The sequence below is a fragment of the Xenia sp. Carnegie-2017 genome, unplaced genomic scaffold (genome assembly GCF_021976095.1).
Source record: "Xenia sp. Carnegie-2017 unplaced genomic scaffold, XeniaSp_v1 HiC_scaffold_56, whole genome shotgun sequence".
In the NCBI taxonomy this organism is placed as follows: Eukaryota; Metazoa; Cnidaria; class Anthozoa; order Malacalcyonacea; family Xeniidae; genus Xenia; species Xenia sp. Carnegie-2017.
In genome coordinates, this window is record NW_025813522.1 from 293,574 (window position 1) to 303,889 (window position 10,316).

Sequence of the window (10,316 nt, forward strand, 5' to 3'; positions counted from 1 at the left end):
AGTAAATGAATATCGAGGATGGCAGCTGAAAACAACGCAATTGGACATTTTAGTCTTCCTGCATTTAGGCATTTGGCTACATTTTGGCAGTGGCGTCGCCAGGATTTTGCGAGTAGGGGGGGGGGCACAAAATTTGTACCACGTCCGTCGATAGCGAAATCGCCCAAAAAATGGCTTCTGCACTGGGAAATTGTTGAAATATTTATCACAACATGAATAGTTTCAATTTTTTAACTTCCCAGTTTAACCTTGGCGGATTTGTACATTTGTCGTGTTATTACGTTACGTAGATTGATTATTGATTTTAATGAAATGTTTTCATATTATAATACTCCCAGAATTTCAGTATTTTCAAAAACCTTACTCTTAGTCATTGCTATATTTGTATTTTTGTGTGTAAAAGTTTGACAACATCTGAAAGTATTTTCTGAATGTAACAGTTATTCCTTTCAACCAATAAGAAAGAAGAAGCGTTGATGTTACTCTTATAATAATAAGCCCTCTGATGAATGGTTCATCGATTCCGTTGCAACAAAACATATGACACACAACAAGGATTTTTTAGTGGACTATGTTGAATATCAAACACCAACCAAAATATATTTAGGAGACAACATAGTGACACATTATCTTGGTGAAAGTCTGGTAAAGTTATTATACAATGTTGAGTTGCACAAAGTGTTGTTTGTGCCAAAGCCGGCAAAAAACTTCTCTCCGTACCAGCAATGATTGCCATGGAAACCAAAGTCCAATTTGATGGAAATGATTGTATTGTATCAAAGAATAATAAAGATTATGTTATTGGCGTGATAACAGATGGTATGTTACATACCGTGAAGGATCTTGAATATCCTCAATCTTCAATTGATACATCTCCTGAAATATGGCATCAAAGGTTAGGCCATCTCAATGATGATTACATAAAGAAAATGATGAAAAAATATGGTGAAAGGAATAGATAATGGAAGAAACGAGAAAGCTGCAAACAATTGTGAAGGATGAATCCACGGAAAGATGCACAGGAATCCTTCCGAATGGCAGAGATATTGGGTGCTGCATCATCTATTTAGAATCGCTCGACGAATCCGCTGTTGAAGAGTTCGCGCCATGTAAGACTAGACTCGAATTTATCGCAAGTGAGTATCACAATAAACGAAACAATTTTCCAAAGTTGAACGCAAAAATACCACTACTTTTTTTTCTTCATCAACTAAAATGTTCCTGGCAGCAAGATCTCGATGAATACACTATAAAATTATTGCTGGTGTAAGGATAAATCATCACACTAATGCTTGTGCCTATGCAGTGATATAGTTCAATCTAAAGCTACCTTTCTTCCTGACAAGTATTCCATTCCACGAGCAATTTGATAACTAAAGGAGGTGAAATCCTCAAACACAACTTTTCTACTCCTTCTATCTGCATGGTGTCTCCGTTTCGGTCAGGTCTTCTTTCACGAAGATATTGTCGTAAGCTACTGAATGCTGCGAATTCAAGGACTATCAATGGCGGTCCTGTAAATCAACGAGTTAGATGGCTTATTGCTAGATGACGATGTACTGCTTTGAAGTTACCATAATTTTTATAAGATTTTTAAAAGTTTGCTCGGCTGCTAGAACTTTACTTATGATAGATTCGTGTCGTCAGAGCAAATGATGGCTTCTTCTTACATCGTATGATCTCACTTTCTTTAGAAAGTTAAATTCAGACCAATTCAACAAATTATGTTGCAAAATTGTACCAACTCACCGTTTTGAGAACAACATCCAATCAAGTTTATGATATTTTTATGACGACCAATAGACTTTATCACTTCCGCTTCAGAGATGAGATCCATCAACTCTCTCTCTCAGTAGCGTCATCTAATGGATAGAAATTATAATTACATCCATCAATTATGAAAGTATAACTACGTCGCAATAACTGTATATTCTCTGACTCTTCCCATCATGTCCTAACATTTGCCATGATATTTAAGCAATGGAGAGGAATGTTGAAATGTTGAAAACAAAAGATTACCACGAAATTGGACTTTACCAATGGTTGTACGAAATTTAGGTGTAGTGTGAAAAAGTAGTTTATTAGCAAGAAAGGTGTTATTTGTTGTTGTTAGATATGTTGGAAAGGACTATCTATAAAAAGTCCGAAATGCAACAGAGCAACGGTTAGAAAGAGCTGCCCTCTCACCAGAATAGCTTGTTGTTTTCTTGGTCCAGCTACAAGCTACACCAAGTCGTTTGTATAGCTGATAATGTCTTTAAAGTCAAACCTTTCAAAGTCTTTACGGCTACGATAGTCTTTCCTGAGTTCTGTTTCACCACATCAAACGCCTCCGCTTTTAGCACTTTACCAAAAGCACCTTCGCCTATCGCGTGCAGAAGATTCTAATTTTCTCGATCAATTTCCCACTCTGGATCAAGATGTATCCTCATTTCACTGATCTAACGCAAATGAAATACGAGAAGTGTTATGGCATCCTAGAGTCATAATGATTGTGCCCAACTGTCATATAGTAATCTCAATAGTTTGAGGAGCTGGTATTCATTTAAGTACTTGTTTTGCCATGCTAAGTTCTAATTGTTTCTTCTGGATTAAAACATGCATTAATTTTTACTTCATTGTTGGCCAAGGTTTCTTAGATCTTAAATATATAGAAACACAAAACAGCTCAGCAATATAAATAGCTTGTGCACCAACTTTCATTGATGCTTTCAACATGCCTAATTTTGCAGTGAGACTAAAAGTGGAATATCAAGCTTGTAAGTTGTGATCCTGCTCCATAAATTTTAGAGCATCATTTCATTTCTATTGAGATCTATTTTTTAACAGTAAATGAGAACATAGGAGTCAACATAACTGGACTTAAGACGTGGGGTGAATACACCAGTGATTTTTATGGAAATTTTCTGTATATATGAATGCAGCATATCCACTGTGTAAAGAATAGATTTCAAAAGAAATGGATACTGATAAGGTTTGGAAATTTACATTGCAAGAGTAAAACTTGCAAGCTTGTTATGCTATGCTACCTCTGCTAACATTTGATTTGATGGTTATCAGTGCCATCCTGGACATTAATGAGGGGGGTGCTGATTTATTCATACATTCACTTGTGTCCAAGTGGTTTCTTTGAAAGCAATTCATTTATAGCAGGGGTCTCCAAACGTTACAGCCATAGGGCCAAATGAACTTTCATCCAGCATGTTGAGGGCCGACGAACCGTATATCGCTGGTCAAAGAGCGAATATTTCAGTAAAACGAAGTACTTTCTGCATAAAGTTTATTTTGTTTAATAATATATTATTTTTCCTAAGTGTCTCTGCGGGCCGGATTGAGAGGCCCAACGAGCCACATCTGCCCGCGGGCCGTAGTTTGGAGACCCTGATTTATAGAATTAAGCATTTTACTGTAAAAAACGTTCAGGCACAACTGAACTTATGAATAGTACACATCCAACCAATTTGCATTGTTGAGACAACTCTGATGATTGCAATTTTGGAAAATATGCATCTGTGAGTCATTCTATTTGAAAATTAATCAGCATATTAATTTCACTAAAGAACAAAGTAAAACAGTATATGGTAGTTTCCTTGATGTTTGAACAATTTCATGCACAATTGACTTTTCATCTAAGGTGTGTATAAAAGGGAGTTGCAATTTGCAGTAGCATCAATATCTATGTATGTATTATTGTATTGACTTTCAGGTTTTGAGAATCAGCTACTGCTGAATCATACAAATTCTAAGTGTCAGCTGATTATAAATAAGCAGTTTTTATACACCCTATATATACCCATTGCTTTCATTCAAATATGCATGAATCTAATTTTTAAGTAAAGAACTGATATTTAAGAATTATGTTAAAACTAAAGGAAATTGAAATGATGACCTGTTGTTGTAGTTAAAGGGAACTCCACCCAAAATAATGTTGGTCTTAAAACTTTGTCTGTCCCGTGAAAATAAATATGCGGCAATTTTTTTGTTTGTTTGATTCAATATTTTCACAAAAAATGAGTTGAAATGCTGCAGCTAGGGCATCCGGTGCGTGGAAGCAGAAATATGTCAGCGGCTTGTTTTGACGTCATATCGTCAATTGCTCCTCAAAGCTTTATGTAAAGTCATTGCACAGTCATAATAAACTTGCGTCAAAATGGTTCTCCTAATCACAAAATGTTTCTTTCCGAAACGTCAGAATTTTTTATTCGTAGGTACACAAGCAACTTTTATAGCTTACATGCAAGTATTGAGCTGGTTATTTGTATTCTGTTTTAATAGAACGGTTTCACATCCATAAAGGCCATTATTGCACACTTTCCGCACTACATATAGAACTTGAATGTCGATTAATATTATTTTTTAAAAAATACGAAGGTTTCTTTGTGTGGAATCTGTGCGTAATGCCGTTTGCTTGTCCTCCAACCAACCTCAATTAACCACTGATGTGAAACCATCTATTGCCCTTAATAAACATTGAATAATAATACATAAACCATTACGGTTAGCCAACCATGCATAGAATTAAGGCAGTTTCCTTGACGTATAATGAACTTATAGTTTCCTAATTATTGTACATAATTTCCTTTCACATTTGGGACAAAATTTGTTTCCTAAGCACGAAACCATTGGTATAAATAGAAGTAAAATTAGAGACTACGCAGTAGAGTTGTTATTTGATAAGAAAAGTCGTACTTCTTTCTTAAAAAATTCTATAACTAAGAATCAGAGTGCAGATCAATTTGGACGAACTAAACGAATTCTGCGACAATGGTCAACTGTTGTGTTCCGGGTTGTACAAATTACTAGTCGAAGTCAAAATCTTCAGGTGTTAGTTTCCACCTTATTCCGAAAGACCCTCCGTCAAAGGCATGGATTGCTAGAATACGGAGAGAAAATCTACCTCCTCTCAATACTGTTACGTTTGCAGCGAGCACTTTCCTCCCGATTGTTTTGAGTCGGACCTTTAAAACCTTTAAAACCATTAAATTGCACAAACCATGGCACCATGGCACCTTTAAAAGGCGACTGAAGCGGGATGCAGTACCATCGATCTTTTTATTTGGCCCTCAACCCAGTAAAAGCGTCTGTCTAGCGAGCATCGTACAGAGAAACGTCAGGCTGATCAAGACAGGGAGGAAGTTAGTAAAAGCATTTCTTGTTAAATTTTAATCAAGAAAACGTTATAGCCTAAAGTATATTGTAAATATTTCTATTTTTTCTATTTTCAGCTTTCAAATATTTTAGAACAATGCTCCTCCATAAGTACATATGTTTTCTCAGTGGTTGAGCCTGAAGCAAATAACAGTTGTGATTTGGGTGCGTCTGACAGTACTGAAGCATTGCCAACTAATTATTGCAAGCCAGAAACCAAAGATGCATCAACACAGTGTTCATTTGTTGTGAGGAGTTTACATGCCATGGAAGTCCAAACTACACTGTCGATGCTGAATACTGTGGACGCAGAGGTTCAAGTTAAGGAATCTTGCTTTGAAAGCAACACCTCAATGTATGAACAGTGCTATTCTTCTGATTTTGAAGAAGCATCATCACAGATAACAGAAGAGTCTTGTGATAATGTTCATGACGACTGGATCACTCAGGTGTCAGAAGACTCTACAACTGATGATGAAGCAATCATAATTGAAACCCAAGAGGAAAAGAAATATATTGTTTTCAAGTCCTGTCTTAATAGTCTTCTTTCAAAGTGTCTTTCTTGTGGAGACATTAATTGAATGTGAAGAAAACACTGTAGGTAGTTTGCTATCATTTAATCTTTTTGTATAAATGGTCATCACACAACATGGACATCTCAACCACTCATAAGGAATGTCCCAGCTGGAAATTTGCTTTTGGCTGCATCAACTTTATTTAGTGGACACTTATGAAAGAATCAGCCAATTTGCATCTTTCATGAATCTCGAATTTATTGGAAAAACCACTTTTTACAGCTTTCAAAACCAATATCTTTTTCCTGTTGTTGACAAAACTTGGAAAGAGGAGAAATCAGCTGTTATTGCCGAAGCTAAGAAGTCTGGTAGTCTTAATGTGAATGGTGATGGTTGATGTGATAGCCCAGGGCATAATGCCAAGTATGGTAAGTTATGCCAGGGCATAATGATGGCTGACTCTGGTAAGATAGTAACTTTTAATGTTGTGCGAAGTACTGAAGTCAGTTCTTCTAATGCTATGGAGAAAGAAGCATTTGAAAGATGTCTGTCTGAAGTTGAAAAGCTAGTTCCTGTTAAGCGAATAACAACAGATAGACATGTTTCGATTGCCAGTGCTATGAAAAACAAACACCCTCATTGATCACCATATGATGTGTGGCATTTTTCTAAATCTGTCACAAAAAAACTAACAAAGAAGGCTAACATTAAGGAAAATGATGACTTGACCCATTGGATTAAGTCCATTTCTAATCATCTTTGGTGGTGCTCTGCAAGTTGTAACAAGAATGCAGAAGAATTGGTGGAAAAATGGAAGTCTGTCCTTGACCACATTTCCAACAAGCATTTCTGGAAGGGGAACACATATTTTCATCAATGTTGCCACCAACAATTAACAGAAAAAGAAACAAAGCAGAAGAAGTGGTTATCTCCATTTCACAAGCATATATCACTGTAGAGAAGGTGATATGTAACAAGAGGCTTCTAAAAGACCTGCGGAAGCTATCTGAGTTTTGTCACACAGGAGAGTTGGAGGTTTACCATTCCCTTTTACTGAAATATTGCCCAAAGCATTTTTCATTTCCTGGGATGGTAGCCCGCACTCAGTTAGCAGCATTAGATCACCACAACAATATTAAAATTCCTCTGCAAGGCCAGATGGAGGAAATGTTTCTCTAATGCGAGTAACTGCACATGATGGCAAGATGACTTTCACTTCTCTACCCAAGACACCCCAGCACCATCTTGCCAACTGTCTATATGCAATATGGCGGTACAGTTTGTCTTCGGGCCATCATATGCTACCTAATATTGCTGCTTGTACTGGTACCAAGCTCTTTGTAAAACCCACCTGTTAAGACAAACAGGCTCAAAACCAGGATGTTGTGTAATGCACAAAGGGACTTCGGTGGTCTCATTCGTTTCTACTGCCTCTAAATTTTTGTCACAAATATTGGAAATATCTTTGCAGCATAAACATTCCTCGTTATTATCCATTATTTGGCAGTTACCTCATTGACACCTGAATATTTTAAAAGAAAGGATCTTGAAAAGTAAATGTCAAAATTTCAGTAAAAATTGTATCTTACAATAAAAACTTTAAAATCTAAAGTATTATGTGTGTGTGGACGTGGTCAACTTCAAAAACTGAAATCGTACTTTTGAGATAGAAACAATGGTCTAAAATAATATAACATTTTACTACTCACCATTCAAGATTGTCGCGCCGAGATTCATCGTCAATATACGAAAATTCCTGTTCTTCGTTATCCTCAAACTGGTGAGCTTTTTCGTGTTCACCAGCCGGCCATTCGGGCTCAAACTGATATGGCCGAATATTGTTTGTTGGATTGTCTTCCATTTCACTATCGATTGGTGAATTAGGCCGAGGTTCTTCCAAAAGCCATTATAAGCGATTGTTTGTTTTTGTGCTGGCTGTGCGTTATTATTTTACTTTGTTGTAAACTCAACTCCAAATCGGTTTGACGATATGACGTCAAAATAATTTCCGCTGACGCTTTCTGTGCCCACGCTGCTAAGCCTCAAAACAGCTCAAATAGCGCACTCGAAGACGCGATTTTGTCAAAATAAAATAGCTGATGTAAAATTTCAAAATATAGTAACCTTTGCATAAAATGGAACTTTTAAGACCAACATTATTTTTGGGTGGAGTTCCCCTTTAAGAAATTGAAAGCAATTACTTTGTTCAACAACTCAACAAGAAAACATATATAAATTAGTACAATGCAGGGAATACTTTTTATTTGGTAAGACTCAACGACACACATATAATTAATGTTCTTGTGCTATTCTGCCCCTCATCGTTATCATCAAGCAAACGTTTATCATATATCAAACGTCTATGAAGCGTACACTGTGTTTTAAAACTGTGTTTTGAATTCTTGCTTTTATGGTGTTTAAATTGTATTTGCAATTGTATGCGTGTTGCTGAAACTGGGGATTAAAAATACACAGTTTTCTTGCACTTAAAGGTTACGTAAATAATGTGATTAGTTTCATGTTTGTAGATGTAGATCGTCCAGGTCAGTAGGGTTATGAGAAGGACTGTTTTGTTGTTGTTGACTGACGTTTCGACAACCTTAGAGATAGTCATCTTCAGTCCTTCTAAGGTTGACTCTGAAGATGATGACTGCTAAGTTTGTCGAAACGTAAGTCAACAACAACAAAAACAGTCCTCAAACCATTTATTTATTACGATGATTAGTTTCCGTGGTAAAGGAATCACACAACTTGTTACTGCTTGTCTTGTATCTTCACGTTTGTAGTATTACTTTTGTATTATTCGTGTATAAATGCAATTGTTGCTTTCTATGAAATACATCCAATTGCCTGAAAGGTTTGTACAGTAATTTTCTGGAAAAATAGTTTTACTAATTGGTGGTGCACTTCTATGTTATAGAGGACTAGAATTTTTTGACAAATTCTCGAAAGAAAATATGTAGTAATTGCTCTACTGCGGTGGGCAATGCATGTAAACGATGTTCCAACTGTGGACAGCTCATTCCAAAGGCCCTTTTCCGTCTCAATACCACAATATTCGACCACGACAAGACAGAAAATGCTGCTGATGAAAAGGGTTAGATTTGTGTTCTTTAATGTATCTTAGGGTATTGGAGCAGATGTTAAAATATCAATGTATAATTTGATTGGTTTCGGAATTGGACTTTTTTTGTAGGCTCAGACTCTTCATCAGAACCACGGTTATCATGTGCAGTTAATGTATTATCACCCATCAACCACTGGAGGTCCAACCGTCTGGGATTATGCTGCAACTCCTGGCTTGGCGACAGATTTTATTAGCAGCAGTGGTGTATTGGAAAATCAGCCAGAAACATTTTTCAAACCGGGATGAAGAAGTTATGGCAAGATAGAAATGAAGATAGTCAATCTACAGATCTTTCATCTACAAATACTATCCCTGCCTCTACCTCCCTTCCGTGTCGTTTTCTGTTTCCCTTCTATTTCAGCATCTTCATCTGTAACTCTTTGTAGCTCTGTTACAACCTCTCTTCCAGTTAGTAGCGCTGTTTCAACATTCATTCCTATACGCAAAGATCTTCATTTTAATACGATTTCCGCGACTTTCGAATCTTCCTTCCTCTCTGCTGCTACAAATACCAATACAAATGTCGTCACTGATTCTTTTAGCACTAATCCCACTCTGGCCTCTTCCAGAGGATGTACCTCGATCGGCAATTCTTCATCTGTTTCAACCTCTTCTTCCTCTTCTTCAAGCTCCTTCGTCGCAACAACATCTGTGTCTACCATATCTAAAACGACTGCTCCATCTGTCCCTACAGCAACTTTTAGCACAGGTCAGGAATAGTGTACATAGGTGTTAGCATTAGAATGGTTGATTTTTAGGTTCTTAGAAGTTTTAGGTTGTCGCAAAACAAGTTCGATCTTTTGTTGATTAATTTTGTCATCAACATGGAACACATTTCACAACAATAAGCATGTCCAAACATGACTACTTTCAGCTTTAAAATGTTAAAACTTGATTTGGTTCTTTGGCAGCTACGTACATGCCGATGATGCGTAGCAATATTTCTTCTGTTATAAATAGTGATCAACGATGCAAATGGCTATGTCTTGAATTTAAATTGTTTCATGTACACTTAGGAACTGTTGTAGCATTGGCCAACGAGAATGGTGTAGTGTGTGGTTTTGGATGTGTCTCAGGAATGTTGAAGGTGCATAATCGGCCGTGACTCCCGTCGACCTATCTGTCTTTTACTAGTGTGGTACCGGGGAAAACAGTTGCTCCACCATTTCCTGGTCCTTTCGACGAAGATGTCGTAAGACCTGGCGAGTCTTACATTTGGCCAGTTGACAGAATGTTTGTTGCTGGACCAGATGATTTTACTCACAATATATAACTACGTAAATCTTCCGCATTTTTTTTCTTTATGGATTCTATTGTTTTCGTAAAGAAACTTCCTTGTATATGTATATTATAGTAAATTTTCTATTTTGTGCCTGATCTTCAAGTGGAAATATTTTTGTTTGATATCATTGTATTATAAAAGAACAGATTTTATATTATGCGCGTCATATCACGTAAGAAGTCCAACTAAAAATTTCTGAGTCGTGAAATAAGACATTTATAACTACTTTGAACTTCACACTTTT

The 10,316-nt window shown here is 36.7% G+C and overlaps 1 pseudogene; it reads right to left on the bottom strand.

The window, feature by feature from the left end:
- Nucleotides 1–1,127: 1,127 nt before the first annotated feature.
- Nucleotides 1,128–3,066, bottom strand: LOC124456569 (annotated as a pseudogene).
- Nucleotides 3,067–10,316: the final 7,250 nt, after the last annotated feature.